Genomic DNA, 18,450 nt, shown 5'->3' with positions numbered 1-18,450 from the left:
AACTAAAAGAGATAAAATATGGTATCAAAAACATTAAGTGAGGGCTGGCCCGGTGGCACAGCAGTTAAGTTTGCATGTTCTGCTTCAGTGGCCCAGGGTTCGCTGGTTTGGATCCCAGGTGCAGGCCTACGTTCTGCTTGTCAAGCCATGGTGTGGCAGGTGTCCCACATATAAAGTAGAGGAAGATGGGCATGGATGTTAGTTCAGGGCCAGTCTTCCCCAGCAAAAGGAGGAGGATTGGTGGCAGATGTTAGCTCAGGGCTAACCTTCCTTAAAATAAAGAAAAAAAAAAGGAAAAAGAGGAAAAACAAAGAAATGAACAAACCATAAAGTGTGTGTGTGTGGGGGGGGGGTGAGCCCTACATAAAAATGTAGGGCTTTTAGAATGCAGTCAAACTTAAGAGACCATCAACTTAATATAGACTGCTATATACATATGTTGTCATGATGTACCTCATGGTAACCAAAAACCAAAACCTATAATAAATCCACAAAAAATTAAAAGAAAGGAAGCTAAACAACACTAAAGAAAGTTATCAAATCACAACGGAAGAGAGCAAAAGAAGAGGAAAGAAACAGAGAACTACAAAAACATCCAGAAAATAGGCAACAAAATGACAATAAGTACATGCCTATTGAAAATTACCTTAAATTTAAATGGACTAAATGTTCTGATCAAAAGACATAGGGTGGCTGAATGGCTAAAAAAAAAATAAGACCCATATATATATGCTGCCTATAAGAGACACATTTCAGAACCAAAGACACTCACAGACTGAAAGTGAAGAGATGATAAAAGATATTCCATGAAAATGAAAGCAAAAACAAAGCTGAGGTAGCAATAAGTATATCAGAAAATATAAACTTTAAAACTAACAAGAGACAAAGAAGGGCACCACATAATGAGAAAGGGAACAATCCAACAAGAGGATATAACACTTGTTAATATCTATGTGCCCCACATAGAAGCATCTAAATACATAAAATATTAACAGACGCAAAAGGAGAAATTGACATTAAGACAATAATGGTAGGGGACTTTAACACCCCAACTACATCAATAAATAGATCATCCAGACAGAAAATCAATAAGGAAAACTTGGCCTTAAATGACATATTAGACCAGATAGACTTAATAGATATATACAGAACATTCTATCCAAAAAAGAAAAAAGAAAAAACAATACACATTCTTTTCAAATATATACGAACAGTCTCAGGATAGATCACATATTAGGCCACAAAACAAATCTGAATAAATTTAAGAAGACCAAAATCATATCAAGCATCTTTTAATATCACAACAGTATGAAACTAGAAATCAGTTACAAGAAGAAAGTTGGAAAAGTCTCAAATATGTGAAGATTAAATAAAACGCTACTGAAAAATTATTGGGTAAACAAAGAAATCAAAGGAGAAATTGAAAAATACCTGGAGACAGTGAAAATGAAAAAATAACATAACAAATCTATAGGATACAGCAAAAGCAGTACTAGGAGGAAGTTTATAACAATAAAGGCTTACCTTAAGAAACAAGAAAAATATTAAACAATCTAACATTACACACAAAGGAACTAGAAAAAAGAACAAACAAATTCCAAAATCAGTACAAGGCAGGAAATGATAAAAATCAGAGCAGAAGGAAATGGACCCTAAAAGAACAACAGAAAAGATCAAAGAAATGAAGATCTGGTCCTTTAAAAGAATAAACAAAACTGACAAACTTTTATCTAGACCCACCAAGAAAAAAAGAGGGAAGGCTCAAATAAATAAAATCAGAAATGAAAGAGGAGAAATAACAATGAATACCAAAGAAATACAAACGATTTTAAGAAAATACTATGAAAATCTATATACTAACAAATTGGACAATCTAGAAAAAAATGGATAAATTCTTAGAACGATACAACCTTCCAAAACTGAATTAGAGAAAATAGAAAATCTGTATAGACCAATCACTAGTAAGGATAGCAAAACAGTAATAAAAAACCTCCCAAAAAATGAAAGGCCAGGACCAGAAAGCTTCCCTGGTGAATTCTACCAAACATTCAAAGATTTAATACATATCCTTCTCAAACACTTCCAAAAAATTGAAGAGGAGGGGATGCTTCCTAATTCATTTATGAGGCTAACATTACCTGATTCCAAAACCAGACAAGGACAATACAAAAAGAGAAAATTACGGGACAATATTGCTGATGAACATAGATGCAAAAATCTTCAACAAAATATGAGAATATCAAATACAACAATACATTAAATGATCATATACCACAATCAAGTGGAATTTATTCCAGGGATGCAAGGATGGTTCAACATCCACAAATCAATCAATATGATATGCCAAATTAACAAAATCATCTCAATAGATGCAGATGAAAGCATTTGACAAGGTACAGCATCCATTTATGATAAAAGCTCTGAATAAAATGGGTATAGAAGGAAATTACCTCAACATAAAAAAGGCCATATATGCAAACCCATAGCTAACATCATACTCAATGGTGAAAAACTGAAAGCTTTCCCTGTAAGAACAGGAAAAAGACAAGGATGCCCACTCTTTCCACTTTTATTCAACATAGTATTGAAAGTGCTAGCCAGAGCAATTAAGCAAGGAAAAGAAATAAGATGCATCCACATTGGAAAGGAAGAAGTAAAACTGTCATTAGTTGCAGATGACATTATTTGTATACAGAAAATCCTAAAGAATCCACCAAAAACACTATTAGAAATAATAAATGAATACAGTAAAGTTGCAGGATACAAAATCAACATACAAAAATCAGTTTCATTTTTATACACTAACAACAAAATAGAAAGAGAAATCCAGAATACAATCCCATTTACAATCACAACAAAAAGAATAAAGTACCTAGGGATAAACTTAACCAAAGAGGTGAAAGACCAGTACACCGAAAGCTATAAGACATTGTAGAAAGAAATCAAAGACACAAAGAAATGGAAAGGTATTCCATGCTCATGGATTGGAAGAAGTAACATAGTTAAAATGTCCATATTACCTAAAGCAATTTATAGATTCAATGCAATCTCTAACAAAGTCCCAACAATTTTCATAGAAACAGCACAAAGAATCCTAAAACTCATATGGAACAACAAAGGACCTCAAATAGCCAAAGCAATCCTGAGAAAAAAGAATGAAGGTGGAAGTACCACACTCCCTGGTTTCCAAGTACTCTACAAAGCTATAGTAATCAAAACATCATGGTACTGGCTGAGAAACAGACACACAGATCGATGGAATAGAATTGGGAGCCCAGAAATGAACCTACACACTTATGGACAGCTAATTTTTGACAATGGAACCAAGAATACACAACAGAGAAAGGAAAGTCTAGTCAATAAATGATGTTTGGAAAACTGGACAGCCACATCCCAAAGAATGATGGTAGATTGTGATCTTACACCATACACAAAAATTAACTCAAAGTGGATTAAAGACTTGAATGTAAGACCTGAAACCATAAAATTCCTAGAAGAAAACATAGTACACTCTTTGACATCAGTCTCAGCAATATCTTTTTGGAAATATCTGCTCAAGCAAGGGCAACAAAAGAAAAAAATAAATGGGGCTACACCAAATCAAAAAGCTTCTTCCCAGCAAAGGAAACCATCAACAAAACAAAAAGACAACCTACCAATTGGGAGAAGATATATGCAAATCATATACCTGAGAAGGGGTTAATATCCAAAATATATAAAGAACTCACACAACTCAACAACAAAAAATCAACAACTCAATTTAAAAAATGGTCAGAGCATCTGAACAGACATTTTTCCAAAGAAGATATACAGATGACCAACTGGCACACAAAAAGATGTTCAGCATCACTGATTATTAGAGAAGTGCAAATTAAAACCACAGCAAGATATCACCTCATGCCCATCAGAAAGGCTGTTACTAAAAAGACAAAAAATAAGAATTGTCGGAGAAGATGTGGAGAAAAGGGAACCATCATACATTGCTGGTGGGAATGTAAACTGGTGCAGCCACTATGGAAAACAGTATGGAGATTTCTCAAAAAATCAAAAATAGAACTAGCATATGATTCAGCTATTCCGCTTCTGGCTATTTATCCAAAGAACATGAAAACACTAATTCAAAAAGATATGTGCACCCTATGTTCATTGCAGCATTATATACAATAACCAAGACTAAGAAACAACCTCAGTGCACACTGACCGGTGAATGGATGAAGAAGATGTGTTATATATATATATATATATATATATATATATATATATATATGATGGAACACTACTCAGCCATAAAAAAGATGAAATCTTGCTATTTGCAACAACATGGATGGACCATTATGCTAAGCAAAATAAGTCAGAGAAAGACAAATGCTGTGTGATTTCACTTATATGTGGAAGATGAAAAAACAAGAACAGCAAGAAAGAAACACATAGATACAGAGAAAAGACTGTTGGCTACCACAGGGGAAGCGGGTCAGGGAAGGCAAAAGTGGTAAAGGGAGAAGTTTGTATGGTGATGGACGGAAACATACTTTTGGTGGTGAATATCATGTAGTCTATTTAAAAGCCAAAATATAGTGATGTACCTCTGAAATTTTGATAATGTTATAAACCAATGGTACCTCAATAAAAACAATAACAAGCAGATAATGAAAATTAGAAAAAGAATATGGGTTCTGAATCCTAAAGTGAATATGGCATAAGGAAATCTCGGAATTAGATTGTGGCAGAGCCCTTTGCCTTGAGGCTGCTACTAATGAAGACTGCTGGGGATAATGCTGATTTCCTGGGAGAAGCTACATAATTTGTATAAACCCAGCAGGCATATCAGGAGAGAAAAGATGAAATCCAAATTTAGAGATACTTCTCTGAATGAGAATTGTCTGACCCCCACCAAGGCTCTGAAGCAGGAAAGGACAAAGAGACTCCTAAATGAAAACTACCTGTGGGGGCCGGACCCATGGCCAAGTGGTTAGGTTTGGGCATTCCACTTTGGCAGCCCAGGGTTCACTGGTTTGGATCGTATGCATAGACCTAATGCCACTCATCAAGCCATGCTGTTGTGGCATCTCACACAGAAGAACTAGAATGACCTACAACTAGGATATACAACTATGTACTGGGGCTTTGGGGAGAAAAAAAGGGAAAGATTGGCAACAGATGTTAGCTCAGGGCCAATCTTCCTCACCAATTAAAAAAAAAAAAAGAATAGTGATAACCTAGAAAAGATGACCTTAAACTATACTTTAAAAAAGAAAACTACCTGTGATGAGGAAAATGGTTTGGTGGTCTGAGAATAAAACAAGAATCTCCGAATCTGTAGAAGAGAGCGGCTAATAGTGGATTATCTTTAGGACCCCTGTGAGTAGTCAAGCGATTGAATACTTCTCATTTTGAAGCACGTCTAGCCCTTCTCTCCTTTCGGAGGGTTTAAGTTCCCAGGATTTACAGATATTCAGGAAAGTGAAATGAGGCCTAAAGAGAGAGAACTAATGCTCTCCCTGCTAATGAGGACAGATCAAGGATCAAATGATTATTAGGAAAAATGAAATAAATGTATTCCTGGTTTATGAAGTAGGGCAGACACGGTACAGAAGACTAAAGGAAGAGAGGAGTGAGCCTCACTTTATTTTGCTCTTCTTTTCTACTTGGTAATTCACCAGAGGAAGACAATGACTATCAATTTTGGGCAAGAGGAGTGTCTCTAAGAATTCTAGCAATATATTCATTTTAATAAAATTTGATTACCATAGAATAATTTTGAGTAATTTTATAGTTTGTGATACAGGAATTTTACTGTCACTTAAAGTGACATAAGGTAACTATCAAATCCATTTTTTAATAGCATGGAAGATATTTTTACAAATTTTACAAATTTAATCTTCCCTTAAAATAATTTTACAAATGCTGATAAACACACATCATCAACTGATCATTGCTATGTTTTACCAACTCTCTTGGTCCAATAAATCAAAAACATCAGAGTAAATTCATTTTTCTTCTTTCTCGTTACAAAAACCACTCACGTTAAAACTTAACCTTTACCTGTACATTTATTTTTCTGCAAGTTATTTCTCTATCTTATAATTTATCTTCAACAGAAAGAAATCTGTTCTCTGTTTCTCAACATTTTCCTCCTACTTTACCTCCTTGGTCTGAACCACTGTCTGTGTGTTTATCTTCCTTATATATTTAATGCCTCTTTAAACACAGTTTGATTTATTTTCCTTTAAATTAAATGTAAGGCATTTAATTTCTACTTTCACAAAGTAAAATATTACATTCTCCCTTAAACTTGGAAAGAATGTCAGAATATGGTTTATTCATTCATTTATTCAAAGAATATTTATTAAGCACCTACTATGGACTACACACATTCCAGTTGCTATAATGCTATTAAAGCTATGGTGCAAAATATCATCCCAGAACTCAACATTTGACCACAGAAAAATACACACTAAGCATGTATTATTAAAAGGATATTAACCAAAATCCAACCTTTCTATATTAAGATAATGATGAACAAATTTAGCATTGTTGTGAAATCTATTTCTGATGACCTATCATTGTTATATTTGGCAAATTGCATTAAGAGTAGAGACACATTCCCCCCACCCTCAAATAAAAAGAAAGAAAAGGGGAAAAAAGGAGAAATTCTCAATGCCTTCATCCAGTTAATTCCATCCTACCAAATCTTTCACAAGTAGCTTTGGTGAGAAATGTCTTTTTCATTAGGAAATCGTTCTGAGAAAGCAAAATTAGTTTTTGTATAAGCAACTAGAATTATTTCCTCTTGTGTTCTATGATGTATTATACTGCAGAATTGCTTATAAACAGGTTTTTGTAAAATCAATAGCAGTTTAAAGAAAACTAAAAGTACCTAGCCATAAGGTACTTTCCAGACTTTCATTAAAATATTTTGAAAATACGTTTTCCCTACAACTTTTATTCTTCATTATCTCCTAATTATCCCTCAAGACATGCCTGAGAAAAACTTGTATAACTCTCATCTCTTGACTTCTGGGCTTCAGACAGTGTGAGATGTTACGTTTATCATTATTTTTATTGTCACTGTGATTATGTCTTCATTATGATACCTGAGAAAGCGGAAACTAAGTTACACTGCTGTACGCATAACTGCTAGTACATAATAGTGGCTCTATAATTGTTTTTGAATGAAATGAAGTTTTTAGAAAACATAAATATGTAAATCATATATTAATATTTAATATATATAATACATGATGTATAAATATAAATTTCTCTTTCAAAATAATCACTGATAATTTGATTATGGTATAACCTAAGAATGTTTAGGAGACAACAAATACATAGTACTATAATAAATATAAATGTATAACATATTTTCCTTAAATTATCTATTTTATTAAATTATACATATCCCCGTTTTGTTTTGTTTTGGCTTAGTATTTGCTTGGCATATCTTTTTTATTGTTTTGATTTCAATCTATCTGTGTAATTATATATAAAGTATATTTATTGTAAAGAGAAAATAGTTATCTTGTTATTTTTTTATCTCCTTAAAAGAAGAGATTATGGGGCTGGCTCAGTGGTGTAGTGGTTAAGTTCACACACTCTGCTTTGGTGGCCTGGGGTTCGCAGGTTCAGATCCCAGGTGTGAAACTATACACCGCTCATCAAGCCATGCTGTGGTGGCATCCCACATACAAAAAAATAGAGGAAGGTTGGCATAGATGTTAGCTCAGGGACAATCTTCCTCAAGCAAGAAGAGGAAGATTGGCGACAGATGTTAGCTCAGGGCTAATCTTCCTCACCAAGAAAAAAAAAGAAAGAAGAAGAGATTAGGATGGAGACACATGCAGAGAGGGAAGACTATGTGAAGACATAGGGAGAAAGCTATCTATAGGCCAGAAAGAGAGGCCTGGAACAGAAGAAACCATTCTTACCAATACCGTGATCTCCAGAATTGTGAGAAAATAAATTTCTGTTTTTTAAGCCATCCAGTCTATGTTAGTTAGACAATCATAGCAATCTAATACAGATTAATTATGTCCAGTTGCACAGTTGTGCTCCATGTGATGTCAGCCAGGGTTTCAATCACATAGGGCTCAAGTGGGCTCATGTGTCCAAGATGGCTCAGGAACCTAACAAGTACATAGTGCTGTCAGCTGGTAACTCATCTAGGGCTGTCAAACAGAGCCTCTTTGATTTCTCCTCCATATTGCCTCTCCACGTGACTTGGGGTTCTCATAGCATGATGGCTAGATTCTAAGATGTAAGAAATGGAATCTACCAATTATCATAAGATCTAGGCTCAGAAGCATTATTTGCAGCACATTTTATTCATCAAAACCAGTCTCAAAGCTAGCTCAGATTCAATGGGAAGGGAAATAAGCTCCACCTTTTGATATGAGAGAGGCAGCTATGTTCAAGGAGGAGAAAAATTCTTAGAAGCCATCACTGGAGAATATACAGCACAGCACCCTTGATTTATTGCATTCTACCATGAATTTGGACTTTTACTACTTCCATTTCACTATATTAATGCCTTTAACCACCCTCCTAGCCTTTATGCTATTATTGTCATATATTAATCTTCTATGTATGTTAGAAACTCTAAAAAGTATAGTTATTAATCTGCCCTTAGTATGTTTCATATTCACATATTTATACTCACTTATTCACATTTATTCTTTCCAGGGTTCTTCGTTTCTTCCCGTGGTTTCATTATTCACATCAAATGATTTCTTTCAGTCTGAAGGACTTTTTTCGTATTTCCTATAATGTCCATCTGTTGGCAATGAATTCCCTTGGATTTTGTTTGTTTGAAAATGTGTTTCACTTCTTTTTTTTTAAAGATTAAAGAGTGGCACCTGAGCTAACATCTGTTGTCAATCTTTTTTTTAGTTTTTTTCCTTCTTCTCCCCAAAGCCCCTGAGTACATAGTTTTATATTCTAGGTGCAGGTCCCTCTGTCTCTGCTACGTGGGACACCGCCTCAGCATGGCTTGATGAGTGGTGCTAGGTCCACACCCAGGATGGGAACTGGTGAAACCCCAGGCTGCTGAAGCGGAGCAAGCAAACTTAACAACTTAGCCACAGAGCTGACCCCTTAACTTCATTTTTGAAGGATATTTTTGCATGGATAGAATTCTGAATTGGCAGGTTTGTTCCCCTATATCGACAGATGTTATTTCATTGTCTTTTGTTTCTACAATTACCGTTGAAAAGTCAGCTGTAATCTTATTAGTTTTGCATTTTTACATGTAATATGTTCCCTATCCCAGTTGTTTTAAAATTTTTTTCTTTGCCTTTAGTTTTGAGAAGTTTGACTATTTTATAATTAGATATGACTTTCTTTTTATTTAACCTGCTCAGGGTTCCTTAAACTTACTGAAATCTATTTTGACGCTTTGATCAATTTGGATAATTTCTTAGTAAGCATCTCTTCAAATAATGCTTCTGTCCTTTCTCTCTTCTTGGACTCCAATTTTATGCATACTAGTCAAGTTGACTACATCTGACGTGTCTCTTATGCACCGGTCTGTCCTATTTTCTTTTTCACTGTGTGCTTTAGTTCAGATATTTTATTACTCTGTCTTTATGTTTACTAATCTTGTCTTTTTTGGTGTTCAATCTACTATTAAAGCCATCTAATAACCTCTAAATTTTAAATATTGCATTTTTAAATTCTAGAACAAGGTTGGCAAAATACAGCACATAGGCCAAAAACAGCCCACACCTATTTTTGTAAATCAAGTTTTATTGGAATACAGCGACGTCCACTTGTTTATGTATTGCCTATGCCTGCTTTCACACTACAGCAGTGGAGTTAAGTACTTGTGACAGAAACCATGTGGTCCACCAAACCCAAAGTATTCACTAATTGGTGCTTTACAAAAAAGTTTGCTACTCTTGTTCTAGAGTATCCATTTGTTCTTTTATATGGATTCCAATTCTCTGTCAAAATTCTCCACCTTTTCATTCATTTGGTTCATCTTTTCTTCAGTTATTTTAACATTTTTATAATTATTTTAAAGTTCTTAACCACTATCTCCAACAACTGAATAATTTCTAGGTCTGCTTCTATTGTCTAATTTTTCTCTTGATTTATAGCCACATTTTCCTGACTCTCCTCAAGTCTCAACTTTTAAGAAATTATATTCCAGTCCTTGCTTATAAAACAACAATAGTGACTGAAGTAAACATTACTTTTATCCAGAAAGGATTGGCCCTTTCCTTTATTAAGCACATAGTTTGAAGGGCCATTTGCAATTCAAACAAATTAACCTGTGTTGTGCCCAAGATTCTCCTTTGGTAAGACAGAGTCCACAAATGTCTCAAGGGCAAGCTCTGGAGTGTGTTATAGTATCTGTCCTCTAGTGGCACTTTTTCTTCTAAGCACCATTAGGTGGCACTATCCCTTCTTTCACTGTAGCCTTCCCTGGCTTTTGGTTGATATCCTGGTATGTTGCTGCCTCTTCTTCCCTGAAATATCGCCTTTGGAGGTTTTGAGCTTAACTATTTAGCTTCCTACCTCATGCAGATTCAAAATCTGGGAAAAAGATTCAATGTATTTTTTGCAAGCCCCTTCCTTTAGAATAACTTTGATGCTGAAACACTTTGAGACTGGGAGTTATTTCACTGTGCCTTTCTGGCCAGCCCCCAGCTTTCTGCACTACCTTAGCACTCAGCAAATTTCCTGTTGAAAAAACCAGCACCAGTACCTTGGGACTCCTCTAGATTTTAATTTGTCATGCCAGACAACATGGCCCAAAGTCTCTTCTGATTTTCCTTTTCCCTGTTAGAGTTGTTCTGCCTCTAGTTATGGATCCTCAGTCCAAGAACATTCCTCCAGGGGAATAAATCCAGTTTATGATCTCAACTAACCCAGGAAAGCTCTTCCTTCTCTAGAATTTAATTCATGTCATCTTGTATGGTTCCACGGCTCCACAATGTTTTTAGAAGTATGATTTTTATAATTCACTCATTTCTTTCAGTTCAAATGATCACTTCAACCTACTACATCTTACTTGGAAGTGGAAATCCCAAATTAAATATAATCCTAACTGCTATATTTAAGAGCCTGAACACTATAAGCTCCAACTTACCTTTCTGCCTTTCCCTATTACTGCTCCCCAGCTCACATGCTATGTTACAGCAAAATTGGATTTTTTAGTGTTTTTTTAATAACACACCACATTTTTCTTCCTCTGAGTCCCTGCTCGTGCTGGTCTAAGCAGCCTGTGCCTGCTGTAATTCGGTATGTTCTCAAAGTCTCACTTTAAAATCACTCTTTTATGCAGTCTTTTCTTAAATCCTTAACTGGCAATGATCCTTCCTTGCTTTAAAACACTTTCAGATGTATTTTACCTTCCTTACAATACATAATATTTTCTCTTATCTTCTCTCTTTTTATAAAAGAATTAATCATCTTATTCCCCTCAACAGGCAGATTATAGATGCCTTACACATAAGACGTAGGCTAGTCTTTACAAGTAAGGACTATGCTTAACTCATTTTGTAGGTCCTTAAATATTTTGCACATAAAAGGTTGAGAAGGGACAACTAATCCCTGACAAGTCCTATTCCCTCATGACTGTCTCTGCCTCTGTGCTAAGCAGAGAATCGCCATTTTTAAAATGGCTTTATTGAGGTATAACTGACTTACAATAAACTGTACACATTTGATGAATACTCTGACAACTTATGACATAAGTACACACCCATGAAACCATAACAGCAATCAAGATAATGGACATACCTATAACTGCAAAGTTTCCTCATCTCCCTTTGTAATCTCTCCCTCCCACCTCCAAACCCAGGCAACTACTGATCTATTTTCTGTTCCTATAGATTTATCTGTGGTTTCCTGAATTTTATATAAACAGAATCACACAATGAGTACTCTTTTTCTTTGGCTGGTTTTACTCAGTGTAATTATTTTGAGATTTATACACGGTGTTGCATGCTGATGCATATTTGGATTGCTTTCACATAGTGATTATTACAAATAAAGTTATTATGAACATTCATGTACATGTCTCTATATGGACATGTTTTCATTTTTCTTGGGAGAATATCTAGAAGTAGAATGGCTAGATCATATAGTAGATATATATTTAATTATTTAAGAAGCAGTAAACCATTCACTTTAGAAGGATTTTACCCTTTATCACCAGTTTATAAGAGTTCCAGTTTCTCCTTTTCCTTGCCAGTACTTGGTATAGTTAATCTTTTTTATTTTAACTATCCTAATAGGTATGTAGTCATGTCTCATTATAGTTTTAATTTGTGTTTCTCTAGTAACAAAAGATGCTCAGCAATTTTTTGTGGGATTATTTGCCATCTATTCATTTTTTAACAAGGTGTGTACACACACATACAAACACACATAGCCACTGTTGATTAAACCTTAATTAGTTCCCTGACCCAATATTGGCCAGACTGCCTAATTTAGGAAGAAGGATTTGGAATTTAGAAAGAGAATTCATCTCTTTGAGTGACTGATAATATAAAATGTTATCAAAGACACGGTGGACAGCCTTCTTTCTTTATAAGTCTTTGAAGCAAAGGAAGCTAATTTGCAGAGAGAATGAAATACACACCTAGAGAGAAGAAGAGAGATACAAAATACTCTTTCAATTCTACGTATCTTTCTAAATTCCAGTTCCCATCATTCATGAATCCCAACTGTTTTCTGACTTCAGGCCTCAGAAAGTGCAACTTTCTTCTTGTTGACTTAACCCAGCTCCAATTTTCTTCTGTAATTTGCAACCAAAGTTACTCAAGAAATGCTTGTTTAATTCCTTAAACATCTGTATAGTGTTGGCAGTAGGTTTTAAAGATTTAATGATTATTTCAAAGCAATTCAAACATGTATTCTTTAGTAAGGTGCCATATTTAGCAAGTATAATTTCGCTGCAGGTAAATATACCATACTTCATTGTTTTCATTTCTAGTTTATAATAATAACCTCTGTATATAGTGTTTTCACAGGATTAATGGCTGGTTGGGGTTAATGGCTCTCAGCTATGCCATGGGCCATCAACTCTTCTCAGTTGGCCATTAATCCCCAGGAAATGCCTTGTACCTCAATCATTATGGTTTAATTAGGTCATTAAGAAGCTGCCGGTTAATTGCTACATTACAAGCATCAAGAGATGGGCAGGTGGCTACAAATACCAGAAGAATCACAGCAATCACAAAAACAGAAAAAAATGATTCATATGTATATGTGTGTGTTTGTATGTGGAAGATAATAATTAGAGAATGCTTCTGTGTTTTCACCTGATAATTTTCAATGAAGATGTTTATATAATTACAAAATATTTTTGAATGAGAAATATAATTGTATTAATAATCCTTGAAGAAGATATCGAGTTTCAAATTTTACAAAGAATAATTGACTAAAAATTTCCCAAGTGTGATTTTAATATCGTAGAATTGGAATAGTTTCAGATCTGGATGTTCCATCAACTAGCTACCCTAGCCTCTTTACACACTTTGTTCTGCATCTCAGTCCTCTCATCTGTAAATTTGGAAAGATGGACTAAAATTTGGGGTGTTCTGAGATTTTTTGTTAAAATTTAGCTATTGAAAAACATATGTAAGCTAAGAAAAATTTTAGTCTTGCATTAGAAATATGAATTATATTAGACTTTCATTGAATCCTGTTTATCTTATCTCAAATTGAGAATATAAAATTATAGTTTTCACAAATCATTAATATCAAGAATGAGTTTTCACTATATATCCTAACATATATTAAAAAAATAATAAGAGAATATTGTGAACAACTTTATATCAATAATTTTAGCAATTTATATGAAATAAACAAATTGCCTGAAAGATACAAACTAGCAAAGCTCTCTTAAGAATAAAGGGATAGCCAACGTAAGTCCCATATCTATTAAAGAAATTTAATTTATGGTAAGAATTTTTCCCACAAAGAAAACTCCACAACCAAGTGGCTTCACCAAACATTTAATAAAGAAGTTATGTTTATTCTACACAAACTTTTCTAAAAATGTATATCTAGACACATGCTTTTATAATCCCCTTCTTTTGGAAGAGAATTTTTATAAGAGAAGAGTTTAGTCATCAGTTTTAATTTGATAAATAAGATACTTCAATTTTGACACCAAGGCTCTGAACTTGATAGAATAGCTTATGCTTCCTTTCAGAATAAACTTATTATTAAATAAAGAGAAATACTTAATATCAACATTAAGAAAAACTGTGCGTGAACTTCAGGATACAAGCTACTGATACCACACAATATAAAAAAGTTGCAAGGAGGGATATCTAATATAAAATTAATATAAGGAATTTACTTTCTCATAATATGACACTACAGGAAATTATACATGGACTGTTTTTCTAAAAGACATAATAGATTTTGAGGACTAAATAAGTAACTGAGCAAATGTTTAAGGATAGAGTTTATTTTTTTAATGTAGAAACTAACATATCTTGAAGCTAATTTAGTTTAGAAACATTTATTACATGTTCATTATCTCATAGTTGAGAATTTATGCTGGGAAAACAAGATGAAATCCAACGAATTTCTTAAAACTAGATTGCTTTCTCTGTCCACATTTTCCAAATGGCACAGTTCATTGCATTCTTATTCATTAAACAGAACTGGTTTTTGGTTGTGTATTTTACAGTTGGAAACATTTTGTGCTCACGAGACCATTACTCTACACACGTCTGTAATGCAGATAATAATAACTGACAATCTCAGGACCAGAGAGAGGGCAAACACATTGGAAGGTTTTTGTTAATTAGTTAACGAGGCCATTAGAGCAAAAGTGTATCTGAATTATGTTTTTTTAAAACTCAAAGGAATAAGAGTTCTACATTTTTTATCCTAGAAAAGAGTTCAGTCTAGAGAACAGATCAGCCTAGTTGGAAATCTATTCTATGATACCAGAATTTCTCCATAGTACACTACTCTCAATATTAAGATTTTAAAAGCCAAAAAAGCTTTGTATTTGGGGAAAGGATGGGTGGGAGATGCCATATCCTCTTACTTCCAGTGTATCATGATGCTGACTTTGTTTCTGCATTCTCCTCTGCTAGAATGTGCTCATTCATTCATACATTCATTCATGCAGCCAATATATGGGAACCGCCATGTGGCAAGATCTGTTCTAAGTCCTGGAAACACAGTGGGTTACAAGACAGACTAGGCCCTAGTGCTAATGGTGCTTATATCCTAGTAAGAAAGGAGAATACAATGAATAAACAATACACTTTCAAAGAGTTTTAAGTACCATTCAGTGAAATAAAGCAGGAAGGTTACATTATTTAGATTCGGTTATGAGAGAAGTGCTGTTAAAAGCAGTGCCATTTGAGCTGGGATTTGAATGGGCAGAAGAAGCCACCCCTGTGAAGATAAGTAGGGGAGAATATTCTGAAGTAAAGTGGAAATGAGAAGGTAGAGATGGGTAGAATGTAGTGGATGAGATAGGAGCAAGATGAGGTGAAATCAGCAAGGGCTTTGTAAGCAGCTGAGGAGTTGGGGCTTTATGCTAAGTACATTTGCAGGCCATGTGAGAATGTTGAGCCAGTGGACATAAGAGCACGAAATTGCAGAAGAGGTCAAAACAGACAGTACAGATTTGGGAGTCATTGGCATATAGATTGTAATTAGGATCATGAGATTGAATGAAAATATGTAAATAGAGAACAGAAGCAATGTTGGAGGAAGTAGTCAAGAAGATGTGACAGTTGATTGACCCAAAAGCTGGACCTGGGCAATTGGAGGCTCCTCATCCCCTCCCATGTCCTTGGTAGGTGCATTCCACTTGCCTTTCCCACTCCCAGAAGCTGCCTCAAGGACACAGCTTTGAAACAGTAATGTGATGAGACTATCTGGACTGTGTACGAGACTGAGCCCAGTTAACGCCTCTAGATAAACTTTTAAGATTCTGGCAGGCAGGTGTGAACATCTACTCATCTTGTGGCCGCCTGAGACAACCTTCATAAGTAAATTCATTGCTTATTAAGGCTGCCACCTACCAATCTGGAGCGGTCCACCTCTTTCTTCAGTCTCTCCCTGTCCTCTGTGTACAGGGGCTGGTTTCAGATTACGCCTGGGAAGCTTCAGGGGTTACAAAACCACAGCTGGGGAGCCAGCCAGGAGACCAAAGAAATGAGCCTTGGGAAAGAGGCATTCACAGGGGAGATCCTGAGTTTGCCATCAATCTATACGTGAGGAGGAGTGGCCCATATGTTAGATGCTTGTGGACCACCACATGAGTATAGGGACATCCCCAAAGCGCCAGCTGATCTAATGCACTTGTCTGAGGAACTGCGCATAGCACATTGTGGCAAAGAAAGAAAATGAACAACTGCCACAGTGGGCTGGGCTCTACTGTGGGCATTTCGGCTGGCCCCTGATGCCCAGCTAGACTTTGAAGCTCAAGCTAAAGAATTGGAAGAGCTGAGGTCAGAGAAACACGTGTGGTTGTCTACTACTCTGCTAACTTCAGGGCTGGCAGACTAGGTGGGAGGGAAGGATAATAAGTTAGAGACCTAGCATGCCATTTTGCAAAGCTAGGCAAGCACAAGCTGCCACAGATTAAGATCTGAATGCTTGTGACATAGCCTGATTGGGACACTAAAATGTAGAATGCCTGGGAAATGATGAGAATAAAAGGAAGATATTCTGGTGATTGATGAGGACACGGGCAGAACAGCCCATGCCATCAGACCCCTAATATGAAGGAAAACAAAAGTACCCTGGCAGTGACCCCAGCCAGTGGGGCAGCCCCCACTAAAGGAAACGTTCATGATGAGAGAATATACTTCTGCTGAGCTTATTGATATAGCTGCAAGTTCCAGCAAAAGGCCAGGGAAAGTATCCAGGTATGCTTAGTGTGGCTACAGGATCCAGGGTAGCAATGGCATTTCTCTAAATGGGCAGGAGGCAAAGAAAATGAGCAACAGCATCACACGTCTTGCCCTCCAGTGGGGTCTGCCTGGCACTCAGGGGTTTGAGGTACACATTCCCGTATTAATTGGATTATTCTACCTGCAGGGAGGCTAGGCCCAATGAGGAGGACCTCTCTGGTCATGCAGAAACCTGGAAATTTACAGAGAAGGTAAAACAAATCCTTCGGGAGTTGGAAATGAGACAGGCAATCTATGCCCCTGTCTTTGAAGGCCCCGATCAGGCCACATTCACGGCAGGAATGAAAGTTAAGCGACTCCAGTCTACTCCCAGCACCTGGTACGGGAAACTGATATCCACGCTGAGCCCAGTTGTGAGACAAGATATTTATGATGTTGGGCAATCCATTGCTGATCTGAGGGAAACTGACAAATCTTGGGAATGGGAATGGGCTACAGGAAAGACCTGAGATGGAGAGGAAGCTCGGAAAGCCAAGGAGCTATCCCAATAGGCTGTAAAGGGTCTGGTAAAAGTAATCCAGAAGCAGGTGTAGTTTGACCTCATTGCTGCTGGGACCCCACCTGAACAGATAGACCTACAATACAACCCCATGTTAGCTGGCCTGTGGAAAGCCTTAAAACCTGGATAAAAGTTCAGACCTGCCCCATCTGCCCCTACTGCCCCTGATGCCCTGGCCTCCTCCAGCAGAGGCCTCACGGATGCAGTCCTATTCAGGGTAGTGCTTCCTGCACTCCTGGTTTAGGATGCAGGCAAAGACTACCACCAGGTGAGGGCTGTTGGGGGCAATCAGAGGCCCCATTTTGAGCTCAGTGTTCATTGGTCCTGCAGAAAAACAAAGGGTGATAGCCCTAGTGGATACTGGAGCTGAATGTATTCTAATACGTGGTAACCCTCAGAAGTTTCCTCATCCCCTCAGCACCATTAATGGGTATGGGGGCAAACAGTTGCGGTTAGGGAGTTCCTTTCAACCCTGCAAATTGGACATACTCCCCTCCCCTCCCCTCTCCAATAATACAAAGTTTTTGTCTCTCCAATACCAGAAAACATATTGGGCATTGCTATCCCACAAGATCAAACTCTGTCTATCAGTGACTTCTGCCTCTAAGTTAGATTAATCAAGCCAGTGCTGAGAAGAAATACCAGCTGGGAACTGGTAAGCCTGCCACCCCCAAGAAGAGTGGTAACTGTCAAACAAGATAAAATTTCCTGGGGGGAATAAGGAGATAGGAGAAACTATCCAAGAACTGCACCGGGTGGGTATTGTATGCTCGGCCCATAGTGCTTTCAACAACCTCGTATGGCCAGTAAAAAAGCCAGATGGCTCAAGGCAGATGATGGTGGAATATTGAGAACTGAACAAAGTAGTGCCCCCCATCCATGCGGCTGTGCCCAACATCTTAGATACCTTAGCCACGGTCCTATGAACGTACCATGCTGTGCTGAACTTAGCAAATTTCTTTTTCAGTATACCCCTGGTCAGTGAGTTACCAGATCAATTCACCTTCATGTGGGAGTGACAACAATGGACATTTTAAGTGCTTCCCCAAG

This window comes from Equus caballus, chromosome 14, assembly GCF_041296265.1.
Source record: "Equus caballus isolate H_3958 breed thoroughbred chromosome 14, TB-T2T, whole genome shotgun sequence".
Taxonomy (NCBI): Eukaryota; Metazoa; Chordata; class Mammalia; order Perissodactyla; family Equidae; genus Equus; species Equus caballus.
The sequence above is the reverse complement of the archived record's forward strand: the minus strand, read 5'-3'. Positions refer to the sequence as shown.